This window comes from Sinohyriopsis cumingii, chromosome 5, assembly GCF_028554795.1.
Source record: "Sinohyriopsis cumingii isolate HCF-2022 chromosome 5, ASM2855479v2, whole genome shotgun sequence".
NCBI lineage: Eukaryota > Metazoa > Mollusca > Bivalvia > Unionida > Unionidae > Sinohyriopsis > Sinohyriopsis cumingii.
The window spans coordinates 80,153,995-80,171,411 of NC_142965.1; the positions used below are offsets into that span (position 1 = coordinate 80,153,995).

The window sequence follows — 17,417 nt, forward strand, 5'->3', positions numbered from 1 at the left end:
ATATATCTGCAGGTGTCCTGGGCGCTGTACTTACAGACTCGGGTATTCCATTGAACCCTTTTTGTTGTTATTGCTCTGCGTTAAATTTACTGTCATCATTAAAGGAACATATACGTTATTAAAAAGTTTGTTATAATTTTTTGTAAGTTTTCAATAACCCACGTTATGTATTGTAAGACAGTAAGAACGGGGCTCTTCAACCCTAGTACTGTCCTCTTTGGTCTTTGGTAATAAATATATATGGTAAAAAGACATAATCCTTTATGATAAAGAGGTGGGTAAGGCTAACAGTTTACTTGAAGTGTAAAATAAAAATTTGAAATATGCTAAATGTTGGCTGTTGAAGAAGACAAACATTAAATATTTAAAATAAGAAATTCGTCCTTGTTCAAGATAATGATCAGGATACTATCACACAGATAGACTCATACACTTGTAACTATTCCCCCTCAGTGATTTAGGTATGTTCTGACCATTGGCTTTGTGCAGTGTCTCAGAATGGAGTTTCATCGAAAACAAAATCTCTTTCCCTCCCTCCGCCCACCCCTCTCTCTCTCTCTCTCTCTCTGCGCGCAAATACATGTAGGTTTCAAAATTACTTCGACAATTATATTAATATGATGCCCTGATCTAAAAGTATATCCAGGAAGAATGTTAGGTCTGTGTTTTGACCAAAGCTGACTTTTCCACAAGATTCGGAATGATTAGAGAAGGCTCCTGGCGGGAATTTCAAAGAAAAAGCTCAAAGCGAATACAACTTTCATGTATGTTTGTTGCTGTTTTATTTATTTATTTATGTATTTAGTTAGTTAGTTAGTTAGTTGGGCAGAATGTTTGTTTCTCTTCTTTTTTAAGAATTAAATATTTCTGCATATGTATGTAACTATATATGGAAGCATATACTTCTTTCTTTCTGTCTTCCATCTTACTGATTGAAGATTGTCAACCTGACTCTAAAAAATCAAATGGCGCAAGACCTTGTGGAATTCATTTGATCTTAAAACAAACTAATTCAAAAATAAAAGTACAGTAAATGGCACAATATGCGTCAGACTCCTGTTTAATAGTCCATTATGGACGCACTAGTAGGGTATATGCCACTCCGGATATTATTGAGCATCAGGTCTCAATGAGTGTGTGTGATTAGGATTTTTAAAGTAACATTAAACATTTTTCAGTCATATCGCTACGATGTCTGCATTGTGGCAGTTTATAGTGATGTCTAGCACTGGGGCATCATGTCGCAGTCATGTACCATGATGCCCCACCCAGTCACATTATCCTGACACCTGGCCGACCAGTCTTAACACTAACCTCTTAATGCTGAGCGCATGGCGAGGCACCTGTTAGTTCCATTTTTATAAGGCTTTGGTATGACTCGGCCGGGGATCGAACCCGCGACCTCCCGCTTCCGAAGGGGACGCTCTAACCACTGTGCCACATGTATCAATGAGCGGTACCTATTGTCAAAGTGTGCAGTCTCAAACTAAACTTTTTGTAAAGACACAATTATTTAATATATTTAATATAATCCAGCTTTACATATTAACTTACACGCAAGCGAAATTTGATCAAGGAATTTACTCTAGAACAAAGTTTATTCTGAAAAACCAATTTTTATTTTTTGATCAACTTTGACTTTAACCTTTAGACACCAAAATCAAGAGGTGTCTTCCATACCCTAAGTGCAAGCCCTCCACTGACATTAGTCAAGGTACGTGGTCCCGATATAAAGTTATTAAGCAAACAACATTTTTCTTCTTTCCGTCAGTTACATTGACCTTTGAACAATTATAACATAAATCTATAGGTTTCTTTCTTACGCAACGTGAAAGTCGTCCCCAAATGTTGATGAAGATACTTAGTTTAGAACCTTATCCCTAAATCTAGTCATCCACTAAGTTAAATGACAGTAGATACTGGAGAATGTGAATTAATGTGCATAATGAAAAAGGTAAAGACGGACGGACATAATTACATGATGCCTTTTTCAAACACGACATGGTATTAGCAGCCATAATAGAAAAATGAAGAGATAGCACATGTGAATAACATAATAAAATACAAATGGAAGAAAGTTTAGGATTGCAATTATAAATGTTTAATTTTGGGGTGGAGTTGCTTTCTGGGGTGAGTGGTGTGCTTTTTCTCATAGCTTGGGATTCGTGTTATTCAGTTGCTGAATAACACTGCACATACCACCGAAAAGTTAAATGTTTTGTTGTTGCTTTTTTAATTTATTTGTTTCTTTGTTGTTTTATTGCTGTCTGCTTTAACCGTGATATAGCTATCGGTTGCCGAATCACACAGTTTACATGACACATTTTAGCATTATACTTCTAAATAGGAGTTCACAGTCCAAAATATGCATGATCATTTTATCATACATCCGATTATACCCGGTGACTACAACAGGTCAGATAACACAGGACATGTAGCTAGTTAAATTCACGATAAGTCTTGGCGATTTGTCACATAGCTACCAAAATAATGCATGGATTTAACCCTTGGATATAGGTCTGTTGTGTTTTTAAAAATAAACTTAAGCGTCAAGAGACATAACATGTGTAATAAGAAAACTGTCTGATTTCATACCTGCATGTACAACGTGTTCAGTCAGTGAACACTGAGTAATTCGTTATCGCTCAACTTATCACCACCACTAGGAAGAAAACACTGCATAATATGGCGGATGTACAGGACGCTGCTGACAAGAAGTTAGATTGTCCAGTCTGTTTAGAAATATTCGAGTCACCGAAAGTTTTGCCGTGTTTCCATACATTCTGTGAGAAGTGTATTAGCAAACATGTCCGTAGTCTAAGAGAAGAGAGCATACAAATGGATACCATTGCGTGCCCCATATGCAGAAATCCATGTCCTGCTCCCACTACCGACCAGAACCCGGATGATTGGGCCTCTAAACTTCCCAATAATTCCATACTTGTTTCGATTTTAGAGTCTGCAAAGTCTAGGAACGATGACCCAGTTTACTGCCAACCATGTTTAACGGAGGGAAAACATCTTCTTTCCGTGGCCTATTGTGTAACCTGTACAGAATACCATTGCCATGATTGTTATAATTATCACAAAAAATTCAGGGCAACAAAGGACCACACAATCACTGTACAATGCATACCTGAAAGCCATATATTGGAAATATCTCTGGACATGTACCTGTGCTCAGTACATCAAGAAAAACACGCATACTTTTGTTCAGATCATAAGGAATTTGGTGCTCGAAATGTGCCATCCGACATCACAGAAAATGCGAGAATGTGTATTCCGTTGAGGATTTGAACAAAGATTTTAAGGATAGGCAGGACTCTGGGATGGCAATAGAAAGCCTAGAAGCCTTGAATAAGATGTTCCACAAATTGCTTGAAAATAGAAAGAACCACCTTGATGCTATAGATCAGCAGAAAACAGAAGTACGAACTGCAATCAATCAGTGGACTTCTTCATTGAAAGAACTAGTTATGGGGCTTGAAGAAGTATCTCTTGCGGAATTGGAGCAGATCTGTAAACAGGAAACGGTGGAAACCTCAGATCAAATTATTGAATGTAAAAGTGCTATCGCCGCCATAGAAATGTCTCAGAGAATGTTATCTGAATCTGAACATTCCGACGATAAAACCAAATTCATGATAACATTCAACAAAGTATCAGGCCAACTTCTTAGGTATTTGCAGAAGTACGACGCTCTAGAGAACAGATCAGAGGAGATGAAAATTGAATATCATCATGACGAAGATTTTAAAGAGGTCATCCAGAACTTGAGTTCACTGGGTCAGGTGATGAAGAAGGTGTCCAGAGTTCCTATATTAAACCCCGATTCGTCATTTCAGGAGAGATTACTGATGTTACCAAGTGTTCAACCTAACTCGGGTGTTACTTTCAATGCTAAAATTCCTAGTGATGATAATATTTGTAATATCTGTTCCGGTATTTTCCTTCCTGATGATAGAATCGTTTTGTGTGATCCAGGAAATAAAAGTCTTAAGCTGTTTGATAGATATTTTCATTTTGTTTCTGATTTAACAATTCAGAGCAAACCAATGCACATATGTGGTGTGGACCAACAAATTGTAGCCGTAACTGGGGAAAAAAAGCTATACATTGTGAGAGTGACCAGTACTTTGACACACCTAAAAAGCATCTGTGTTGGTCTATATTGTTATGGAATAACCTCCTATATGCAGAATATTTGGGTATGTGTCAACAGGCGTTATATATACACATATGACGTATCATACAGTGTCATCAAAAAGATCGAGTCTGTTGCCGGGTTTGGCAGCAGTGCACTTTGTATTAGTCCGGACGGTAAAATGATCCATTACACAATTGCTAATAAAATTGTTACAGTGGACATGGAAGGGAAGGAACTAAAAACAGCTGAGATTAGTGAGTTCAAAGGCGCAAGTGGGATCGCTGTAGACCAAAGAGGACTCGTTTACTGCTGTGATAAAGAGTCGCGTAATGTGATTTTAGTGACACCAGAGGGAAGAGAGCTGAGCGTATTGTTAACAAGTGCTTATGGACTTAAGAGTCCCATTGGACTATGTTTAAATGACAAAAATTCAACAGTTGCTGTCTTTGAAAATAATTCATCAGGAGTTAAAGTTTTTAAATTGGCATAGAGAATCATTCTCTTCACACCATTCACATCAGTGTGATAAGGTGTCGTATAATCTGTATAAAAGAGCAATTTAAACCATTGAGGAGATAAACAAATTCTCTAAATTGTGCAAAATGTAAGTGTATTATATAATTCTTTGGATGGCGAAAGCCGTCGAATTTGAATAGAATTTTATTTTCATTCTTTGTCAAAGTAATTAACAGCTGTATTGCTACACAGACAAAAGAAGTTCCAAATTGTAAAACAATTTAGGATAGTGACATTTAAATTTTTTGGCTTCTACATATAATGCTTGAAAGTGCCCATTTTATTGTATTTAATGACTGCTTTCATACAAAAGAGAACATTTTGATTTATTATCTCTGTTATAATAGCTCTTGTTTGGATTGATAGAGTGAATATTGTTGGGATGGAGGGAGGTATTGTAAAATCACGAAAACTCCAGAGCATAAGATCTTTAAACAAAATATTTTAATGATTGTGAATTAACCTAAAAGACCCCTTCCCCAAATAAAAATATTTTACGCATTTAAACATGACATCCGTTGGCTTGTCCTACGTACATCATAGAGCGGTAACCGACGCAGTATCACATTTTGATTGTCACTCAGTTTAAGTTTGCAATCAATTCTTCCCAGATTTCTCCTTGTTTTCAAACATGATTTTGAGTGTGAAGAAAGTTAAAATCTCTAATTAAACAATTCTTATATATCACAATGAATCAAGAATTTTTGCCTGAAACCCGTATCATTTATCGTAGATTGTAACATGTACTTTATGAGTGACACTGACTGTGAAACAGAAACAGGTCATGTAAGGTCACTGACAAATTGCATGATTCGTGTGATAAATTATTTGTAAATAAATTAATACTTGGGCAGTTTGTTTTGAGGCATTTTTAAGGCACCCTGTCATTTCTTACATAAATGTACAATCTTGCCGTATTTCGAGTGAGATCTGTTTATATTGAGAGAGAGAGAGAGAAGAAGCAAAATGAAATAGACCTAAATATGGAATGATTGAGCAACATACATACGGGCATGTATGTTTCCTAAACGGTAAAACATTTTAGTTCCAAAAGTGATATCTGCATGTAGCGATATAAATTGTCTCCTACTGATACGTTTTAATATATCATTATGAATATATATTTCTCTATCAGAATGCATGCAGATCACAATCATAATGAGAAATTCAATTTCAGAATGAAATTCAGTGTAAACTTTAAATGATCTTTAGATGCATTTAACTTTGAAAGAAAATAGTTGAGACGGCTAAAGTAATGGCAATACACAGCGTTCGAACTGTGTTCTGCACAAAGCCTGAGCAATGATACTAATGTGAGCACGTCGAAAAATAAAGCCCGCTCATACCTTTATGATTAATCGAGACAAAAAAAATGGTGTTATAGTGCATGATTCAGCTTTGATCTATAATTGATTTATCCTCCATAAATAATAATAAGAATATTAGTTTTAAAGAAAATAACATGTAACAACGGTTTTTCTCTCGTCTCTGAAATCGTACCAGTGCCGTCCATAGGTGTGACAAGTCATGTTTACGGTAAACGGAACGCTTTACGGTAACTTGAACCGCTACTTGTTTTAAAACACACACACACACACACACATATATATATATATATATATATATATATATATATATATATGCTGAAAAATGGCGTTAAACCCTAGAACAACAACAAAGTGTGTATATATATATATATATATATATATATATATATATATATATATATATATATATATATATAACATGTACGCTGTATCAATGACATACCACGAGATGTATAACTTTTTCATTAAAAGGAAACGAGGCTTGCAGAGTTTCTTTTTAACGAAAAATTTATACGAGTGGTATATCATTGATACAGAGTTCATACTATACATATATTTTATTTATATCACATACAAATACACATATTTGCCCTTTGAACGGAGTTCAGATTGACTACATGCATCTGTGTATTATAATTTAAACATGGAAGATGGTTTCACTGAAGAAAGCAGAGCACTACAAACACCGTTCAGCCATTCACGTACCGGGGCATGGAAATAAGTGTGGCGTAGAAACTAGGCGAAATGACAAACCAGCAAGAGGTAATTGAAATATTTAATATATTTATAGTTGATCTAAGTCATTAATCTGCAAAGAGAGTAGGAAACTATTTTTGTTGTGAGGATACATTTTCAAATGTTTTATCGTATATATATCTCTATCTAGATTAGTAATGATTTTAATTTATTTATTCGTTTGCTATTGGAAATAATTCAATAAGTAACGAATCTACTATTTTTGTGATTCTATGTATTTAAATGCATTTCTTTTTTGTCTTAAAATCTTCAGAAAATGGAGGAATAAAAGAATATCATCATCTCTCTACCCCCCTCTCTCTCTCTCTCTCTGCCTCTCTCTCTCTCTCTCTCTCTCTCTCTCTCTCTCTTGTCGGGGGCCCCGAGTGGCCCAGTGCTCTAAAGCGCTCTCCGTTACGGATCACTGCCATCTCACCTCTGTCTGCGTGGGTTCGAATCTCGGATTCGGTTAATGTGGGTTCTTCTTCCACCATTAATACTGGCTGCCATTTATCGTATGCTGAAAAATGGCGTTAAACCCTACAACAACAATAACAACAACAACAACTCTCTCGTCGGTTTGACTTAACTTTTGCCATCATTGATAGATCCAGAGACATCGTTGTATGACACATCAAGGTCAAAGGAAAATCCTCTACGCTCGCCTTTTCATGGATTTTCACCTGCATCTTGCTGCGATGGTCCAGAGAGAGAGAGAGAGAGAGAGAGAGAGAGAGAGATTGGCAGCCTTTGGACATTTTCATATTTAATTAAAAATAATAGATTTTTAGAATATTATAATAGGCTTTTAAAAAAAAATAACAAGAAGGCGTTACATACGTTACAGTATGTGTGTCTTGTACCGAAGAAAATTTCCGTATATTGTCGACAGTCAATTGTATCTTTGTATCATTGATTATATAAACACTGTGGATAAATCCCAAGGAAAGTCTATACATGCTGTTACGACAAACCGTATTCGTGTAGGTTACTTGGTGTAAGTTCAGTTACAAAGTTTTCATACAGCCCAAATACTTTTTCTCTCTCACTCCAGATTTATGTGTGCTTTGTCCCTTATGCACGAGGCCTACTGGTTAGAGCCTCCGCCTCGGATGCGGGAGGTCGTGGGTTCGATCCCCGGCCGAGTCATACCAAAGACTTACAAAAATGGTACTAACAGCTGCTTCGCATGGCGGTCAGCATTAAGAAGTTAGTGTTAGGACTGGTCGGCCTGGTGTCAAGATAATGTGACTGGGTGGGACATCATGCTACATGTCTGCGACATGATGCCCCAGTGCTAGACATCACTATAAACTGTCACACTGCAGACATCTTAGCGATATGACTGAAAAATCGTTAAAGCTATTTTAAAAATCCAAATCACACACACACACACACACACACACACACATGAGAGGGGAGGGGGAACGGAAAGCAAAAAGGATTGCGATGAAATTGTGTACCATATTCATTTAGAAAACATGGATTATTAATACTTTTTATCGTCACTATAGATTAATTAGTGGAAATTCATAATTAATCTAAAGACCTTGATCAACAGCACATATTTTCAAGAACGTTTTTTTATTCGTATTATTGTGCGATGGGCAGATCACAAGTTGATATACCAACAGTTTTGGTATACAAATTCTTTAGTGAAAATCAACAAATCTTGTACATTTCACCAAATAATTTATTTCCTTAGAATATAAATTTAAAATTTAAAAAGAAATTACAGTATTTTGATTTTAATCCCGAATAGTCCTTAAAGTTATATCTCAAATCCAAAAGAATAGAGTGTTCCGAATGAATTCCAGTGTTGTTCAGGATAAATTCCAACCTTGAATGTGCTGATGTGCCAATGGTCTTGAATTTGCTAATTTGCCAAACGTTTCATTGTATCATAATGATATAATCCAAAATGTCTCTGAATGAATTCACAATAGTTCCACAATTGTGATTTAGTCCTAATTCAAAAATCACTTTGTAATTCCAATGTATATTTTAAATTAATAAATCCTCTTAAATTATACTAACACAACGAAAAGGCGGATTCCACTACAGATGTTAAGATAAGAATGAGTAATTCTGTCGATCACAACCTTGATATAAAAAACTAACACATTATTTTTAAAAAAAAAACCAGGATGAGGGTAATTTTCCTTTCAAATTCGACAACAAGATTACTTCTAGATAGGCGGCCCCGAGTGGCCGAGTAAAGCGCTCTTCGTTACGGATCACTGCCATCTCACCTCTGTCTGCGGCGGTTCGAGTCCAAGATTCAGCCAATGTGTGTATGTGAGAAAGCCTGCCAGTAGCTTCTCGTGGGTCGGTGGTACTTTTAGGGTTTTCCCGGGTTCTTCCTCCACTATTAATACTGGCCGCCATGTATAAACCTATCGTGTTCTGAAAAATGGCGTTAAACCCCACAACAACAACAACAACTTCTATATACTTCCAAAGTCAATCATGTTCACAGTCAGGGCTAAAATTAGCTATGTAATATTGTTTACAACATGACCCTTGCAAGACACACACACACACACACACACACACACACACACACACACACACATATATATATATATATATATATATATATATATATATATATATATATATATATATATATATATATATATATATATATTGTGAAAGAATGCCCAATTGATGATGGAAATTCTTGCTAATATGTGCGCTTATTGCTTAAAACAGAAGATCAATCAGGAAACTCATAGAATGAAGAAACAAAATAGCTGTTAATAGTAATTGGTGAAATACATATACATTACGTCACGTAGTCAATAACCAGAAAAGTAGCAAAAGAAAGATTTCGTTGTAACTTGGAGAATATTGATTCTATTGATGTACTCTTGAAAGAATATGGACACTTGTGCATCACTTTGTCAAGGAAAAGTTTTCAACATCAGTACATCCATTAAGAAGCATTAATGCGGATGGATCTCTACATGTAGCGTTTTCAGATGTCGAAAAAGCAGAATGTCTTAACTCTGTTGGGATTTTTTGTTGATATATTTAAAATAATATTTGTGGCTGCAATAGCGGAAGTTGATGAAACCATTGTTAATCACCTGGATATACGTTTGAAAACTAATAACAAACTTACGAATATATTAAGACATTAATGATGTAATCAATATCTCACCCACCCATAAAGCATATGGCGTGGACAAAATAAGCCACCATATGTTCAAAGGAACAATCACATCCATAGTTCAGCCATTCAACCATTCTGTGATCTATTCAACATGTCCCTTGCAAAGAAAAAGTGTTCCTATATGTATGGAAAACCGTGAAAGTAATGCTAGTGTATCAAAACGGATGTACCACTTATCTTTCAAATTAGAGGACTATTTCATTATTAAGTTTTGCTGGAAAGGTTATGGAAAGAACTATTCCTAAGCATCTCTGTAACTACTATACTCAAATGAGATAATTTGCAAAATATCAATCCGGTTTTCTTTCCAACAATTCTACAGTATTTCAGCTCATAGATAATAACCATAGAATATGTAATGTGCTTGACAACAAGGATGACGTGTGTGGACTTTTGCGATGTTTCTAAAGCATTTGACTGGGTTTGGCATAAAGGTTTAATATATAAATTAAAGTGCAATGGCATTGATAGCATTCTTATTGATTGGATCTCTGACTTCCTGTCGAATAGACTTCAAACAGTTTTTTTTTTTTTAAATAGTGCCAAATTAAATAGGCATTATGCTGCGACTGACATACCACAAAGCTCTGTTTTTGTTCCATTATTATTTATTGTGCATATTAAGGATATAGTCGATGACCTCTTGAGTGCAGCGAGACTCTTTGCCGATGATATCTCACTGGCGTATTCATCTAATGATACTTAGGAAATATAATACATACTGAATACTGATTTATAAACGGTTGATGATTGGTCAAGGCAGTGGTTTGTTGACTTTAATCAAGCCAAAACTAAGACAATGTTATTTTCGCGTAAACTAGAACCAGTTCTTCCTGCACAAAAATTCAGAAACAAAATCATATATTTGTTGAGTTCCACAAACATATTGGCATAACCATTAGCAGTCTGGGAAACTGGAGCAAACATATTGATAACATATTTATGTCGACCCCTAAAAATGATAACTTCCCTGAAAACACTTAAATATAAATGTAACCGTAAGATGTTAGAACGGATATATAACATATATCCACCCCTTACTAAAATATGTTGATGTTGTATGGGGTGGTTTTTGTGTTGATGATTTGGAAACTACATACCATTACATATTTATTTGCAAATACTATATTAAACAGGATAGGAAATCGGTTGAGAATCAAAATTATTTCCATGTACCAGCGATTACAAATTATTTGCTGCACGTATCATATGACCTTAACAGCGAACGTTAATAATCATTTATTCACTCGTAGAGATTTCTCCAAATGTTTGCTTTTAAAAATTAGGTTGAGAATGACTCCATCAAGGTCGTCTCAGCATGACTCCAGTCTACTCACCACTCCCCACACCAGACAAGAACTGGCACTCATGATTAGTTGGTGCCAGCATCAGAGGATGGTATTAAATTGTGTCAGTTAGAACTACTGACGTGCATCAAACATAATACAAGAGCAACATTTATGCAATGTCCAATATATATATTTAATTCCTGTTTAATACCATTTATTAGTAAAATTCTGTGTAAACCATTGAAATTTTCTTTTCTTAGAAAGAAATTTACAGTTAGCAAAAACTTAAAAGGCTAGATCTTTCAATTAAAAGTGATAGGAAAGTGTTTTCATGAGAGTTTCCTTAGTTTCATGAGAGTTTCCTTATTCGAGGCATTATATTTTAAGGATTTTTCGCTCATAAAAAATAAAATATATTTTACATATTTTGTATCTGAAAAAATCTGATACTGATTTAAATCAATATAATTATTCAGTGTGTCTTTTAAGTTGGTGAAAATAAAGCAACATAAATTTAAATAGATGAGCAAAAATGTAAATTAAACCGACTACCCAAAATGCCGTTTTTCCTGTTAACCGAAACACGTTGGATCATTGTTCTTTACTCTATCAAAAAGAAGTCAACTATTTTTGAATGTAGTAGAAAAAATACCAAACGTATTCAAAAACTGAATTTGGAGTCCTGCAATCACTAAAAGTAAATATACTTTCCGAGAGCATACATCAAGATGCCAATTCCCTCCTCATGAGCGAGAAATCAGCACTCTTCCAGCCCCTGCACATACTCATCTGCCTCTGCTGGGAACAGGGACACATCCCCCAGGACATGCGTGACGCCAACATCGTCACTTTGTACAAGAACAATGGAGACCGTAGCGACTGCAACAACTACCGGGGCATCTCTCTCCTCAGCATCGTCGGAAAGGATTTCGCCCGTGTCATCTTGGCGCGCGTGCAGACCCTAGTCTCCCGCGTCTACCCAGAGTCCCAGTGTGGCTCTCGAGGCAGCAGGTCAACTGTAGACATGATCTTCTCACTATGCCAATTGCAGAAGAAGTGTCGCGAGCAGCATATGCCCCTCTACAGCGCCTTCGTAGACCTGTCGAAGGCGTTTGACCTGGTCAGTCGGAGCGGACTCTTCAGGTTCCTGCAGAAGATCGGCTGCCCTCCCCCCACGACTGCTCGCTATCGTCACGTCGTTCCACGAGAACGTGCACAACATAGTGTCATTCAATGGCGGAACATAGGAGGCCTTCACAGTCAGCAGCGGAGTCAAGCAAGGCTGCGTCCTTGCGCCGACGCTCTTTGGCCATCTTCTTCTCCGTGCTTCTCCAGTACGCCTTCAAAGACTTCAGCGAGGGAGTGTACATCCATACCAGGGCTGACGGTAAGCTGTTCAGCATCACCCGTCTCCGTGCTAAGACTAAAGTCATAGAGGTCCTCATCCGTGAATTGCTCTTTGCCGACGAGGCAGCCTTGACATTACACACGGAAGATGGACTTCAGCAGCTGGTATGCCGCCTCTTCCACGCCTGTAAGAAGTTTGGACTGCCCAACAGTTTGAAGAAAACGAACATCATGGCGCAGGACGCTGACTCCCCTCCCTCCGTCACCATCGATGGGCACAACTTGGAAGTTGTAGAGAACTTCACATACCTCGGGTTAACCATCTCCAGCTCACTCTCCATTGATTCTGAGGTAAACGACAGGATTCCCAAGGTATCAGCAGTAATGGCCAGACTGAACCAGAAGATCTGGAACAACCCCAACCTCACCGAGAAGACCAAACTGCGCATCTACGAGGCCTGCGTGCTCAGCACACTCCTCTACAGCAGCGAAACATGGACCACATATGCTATACACCAGAGGAAACTCAACAGCTTCCACCTGAGATGCCTGCGGCGCATTCTGCACATCCAGTGGCAGGACAAAGTACCCAACACAGAGGTTCTGGAACGCGCCAACATGAACAGCATGTTGTCCATTCTCAGCGACGAGCGCCTTCGCGGGCTCGGCCACGTCAAGAGTTTGGACCCAGACCGCATTTCCAAGGACATGTTATACGGGGAGCTAGCAGAAGGCGCACGAACGACTGGACGGCCACGTCTGCGTTACAAAGATGTCTACAGGAAGGACATGAAGACGGCCAACATCAATGTCAACGACTGGGAGAGCTGTGCTAACGACCGTTCCACCTGGCACCTAACTGTCAGACAGGGCGTTCAAAAAGTCGAGGAAGAGAGGAACATATATATATATATATATATATATATATATATATATATATATATATATATATATATATATTCTCCTTCTTTAACTCCGGTTGCAATATAACAAAGCCAAACTGCCTGTGCTAGCTCTGCCTCGCCTTAAATTAACATGTTGGGGGTCCCTGAAGCACACACGCTAATATCTTACTCAAGAATATGTTTTTCTCGCCTCGAAACAACATCACCATAAAAAGTTACATTTGTATCTCCGTTTAATTTGTAACTAAATATACATGGCAATTATCCGTGCCTAACCATCCCTGTAAAAGTGCTTTGTGGAAATAATGATTAATCAAATTCATTCATAGTAGAAACTTTGATTTCAGTAAATGCTAGGGTATAGCAAAGTTCTGATTTACGTTTGAATGACTCTCTCTCTGTCTCTCTCTCTCTCTCTCTCTCCCTAAGGGATTATTACAAACCCGTTATCCTACCCAAACTAGTGCGTGAAAAATATTTTACTCTGGTCTCTGGTTGCCTCGATAATCAATAATCTTTCATGTATGGACGTTCCTTCAGTCAAAACAAATGAATTTTACTTCCTAGTGTTTGACAGATAATGTGCCGGTTGCGCAAGATGTTGGTCAAAGGCAGTGAACCTATTTTTTTATCAATATACTAGAGTCCATTGTCCTCCAGTGAGTATATATTGTATTTATTTCTTTATTTTAAGTAAGGATTTTGAGTCTGGGGTATCATTTATCACTCGAAATGTCGAGTCATGTTGTAGGATGGAGAACACTGATGTGACGATGTAACCGCTAAATTTGTCCACCATTTTTCTGCAATGTACACATTTCCTCATGATCTTCGCCTGACGTTCTTCAGCACGAACGTAATGCACTAGGAAAGGTAAATTCCCTTGGATAAGAGTGTTTGCATTAAGTGTACTAAGAAAGGTAAATTCCCATTGATAAGAGTGTTTGCATTAAGTGTACTAAGAAAGGTAAATTCCCATAGATAAGAATGTTTGCTTTAAGTGTACTAAGAAAGGTAAATTCCATAGATAAGACTGTTTGCATTAAGTGTACTAAGAAAGGTAAATTCCCATAGATAAGAATGTTTGCATTAAGTAAAATAAGACTTAGATACATTGCGCCAAAAACGACAGTGCGATAAAAGGACTGAAAAATCGATGCATTAGTCATAGTCCTGACTGACACGTGGGTTTAAAACATAACCATGTTGCTATGCACCAATATAATGCATACAGTGAAACCTTTATATCTGCTCTCTCTCTCTCTCTCTCAATAATGGTCACTCCAATTTAAAAAGTCTGTAAATACTTTGCTGTAAATTGTTTATAAAAAATCATTTAAATACAGTCTTGAAAATATAAGTTCTAATTATACAATTGTTAATCGAAAAGCAATTTTGATATCGAATTCGAATTCAATTATGTAGAGTGCTTCAATTAATTTCCAAAGTCACCATTCCTGTGTGATTTTTATTTGATTCTCTGTGCGAACGCAAATATGTTGTAACCATGCTCGATTTGTATTACGCCCAATATCAGAATATATCAGGTCTGCAGAGGCGTTTACAGACTTAGATATTCGTTTCTAAGAATTCCGACTGAAAACATATTGTAATGTTCCCCTTCCTCTCTTCCTTCTCCACTTTTATTTCCAACCGTGTATGTATGTATGTATGTATGTATGTATGAAAGAAGGTAGGTAGGTAGGTAGGTGTGTGTGTGTGTGTGTGTCACAGCTAAGCCTTTGCATACGTTAACGCGAGTAGAGGTTATTTTTGGGGTATAGATGAAAAGTTTAGTGTGTCCAAGCCAGAAGGTCTTATTGTACCTCCAGTGTGATTTAAATACTGAGTTGTGTCAACTTTTTTCTCTCAGTTTAAATAATTTATGACATTTTAACTTAAGATTTTAACCAACTGGTTAATGGGTTTCCCTTTAGCTGGATAAAAATGCAAAAAATATGGATATGCACCCATAATCTAAGCGTACTGTGCTGTATTTCCTTTCTATGTTGGAGCTAGCTGAATTGTTATATATATATATATATATATATATATATATATATATATATATATATATATATATATAACCTAGCTTAGTTCCGAACTCCGCCCTTCACGGCAACATATTAAAACAAACTACACAAAAGGATCAACCTTCTTAGATCTGATTGGATAACAAAGAAGCTGTACAGAAGCCCAGTCGCAGAACATTTCTCCTCCCGTGGCCACACTTTCAGTGATAGAACGCTTATAGCAATTGCTCACAACCCCAAATGGAGTTCCGAAACCAGGAAAGAAAAGGAATCTTACTGGACACGCTGCCTTAGAACATTAAAACCAAGCAGTTTAAACCAAGAAGACTAGAAAAAGACAGCCATTCACAAACAAAATTATCTTTTTGCAGCCGACATGTTTTCTTTTCAATAATTCTTTAAATTCGCTTATTAGTTACCCAATAGCCTATAATTACAACTATAACAATGAAATTGCGCGTACATAAATGTACATTAAATAACAGATGTCGCTATGGCTCATCGATTTCTAGGTCAATAAAAAGTATCTTCCAGCATCCGCAACAAGTCATAGTCATGTAAAGTTTTGCAAAGACAACGGCTTTTCTGTTTTATTTGTTTTGTATTTGCCTTTGAAAAAGACTTATTAAGAGTCGAAAGCGCTTAGGCTAGCTAGATACTAGTTTTTGCACTGTTCATAGTCAGTTTATTACATTTATCTTAATCAATCCCTGACAAACGTGATCCCTTGCTGGATCCAGTGCACTTGAAAGGACTGTTATTCGCCATATGAATTGTATTCTTTACACACACACACACACACACATATATATTGATGGATTACGTTTTACATATTATGCTTATCTCTTGGTATGATTGTTTCCGTGTGCATGTCTGTATGTCCAAATGTGCATCTAGAAAATTCTTCTAATAAGAATTAATGCAAATGTTTCTCAAGCAATAGTTTTATGTCAAGCATTAAGAAATGGATAACGCCGCTTATGTCAGCACAAACAGTTTGAACGAAAAAATATTTGATTTGTTGGTCCACACCGCAAATGTGCCCTTACATACTTTCTTGCTTGTGACCATTACTCGGCTACTACAGAAAACTGTTATTGTAAGGAAAACGTGTTTTGGAATGCCTTCCTATCAACAAATTAGCGTTGTACTTGTTAAAGGGGATTCTATATTGAAAGATGATGCTTCACGCAAAAAAGTGAAGTAAATCCCTTTGGACTCTGAGGTAGCTTATGGACCAGTCAGTTTTAGCTCTCAGGAAAATCGCAGTACAGTCTGTGTTTGCCAAGATGGACAAAATGTCCACTATTTTGAGTGTGATCTAAGACAAGCATATAGTCTATATTGGTAGATGATCTAAAATTGTTGCTAAATAATATACAAGGTTTCTCTAATATGGGATATTTTTAAAAACTGTTAATATACCTACAGTAATTTTTCTAGACGTGGCACCTAAATAAATGTGAAAATACAGCCCAAAATAAAGCAATAAACCAACATAGAAACTTACAAAAAAGTTAAAGTTTCTAGAATATTAATGGACCAAAATATTAAGTTTGAACGCTCTTTTATATCCCTAATGATCCAACGTTTAGATATAAGTGAATTCATGAAATGTGATTATTGTCCGAATGGGAAATGCATTAACACACACCATAAATACCAACAACAAAAATTATCAACGTTGGAGAATACACCCAGTGCAGATCGGAACGTGTGGTATTATGTAGTGTGAAATTCACAAAGACCATACCCGCAAGGAAACCGCTACCCTGATAGTTGATCTGACACCGGAAACTTACATCAGTGTTGGAATGTGTGGACTTTATATCAGACTGGAAACTAGCATGGGGTTTCCAAAAAATACCACCAATGACAGTTGAGTCTACGTTGCATCACAGGGGCTAGATGGATAGGAGCAGGAAAAAGAACACTGACC

At 36.8% G+C, this 17,417-nt stretch overlaps 1 pseudogene; it reads left to right on the forward strand.

Moving 5' to 3' along the window:
* Window positions 1-2,500: 2,500 nt before the first annotated feature.
* On the forward strand, window positions 2,501-5,516 carry LOC149799580 (uncharacterized; annotated as a pseudogene).
* Window positions 5,517-17,417: the final 11,901 nt, after the last annotated feature.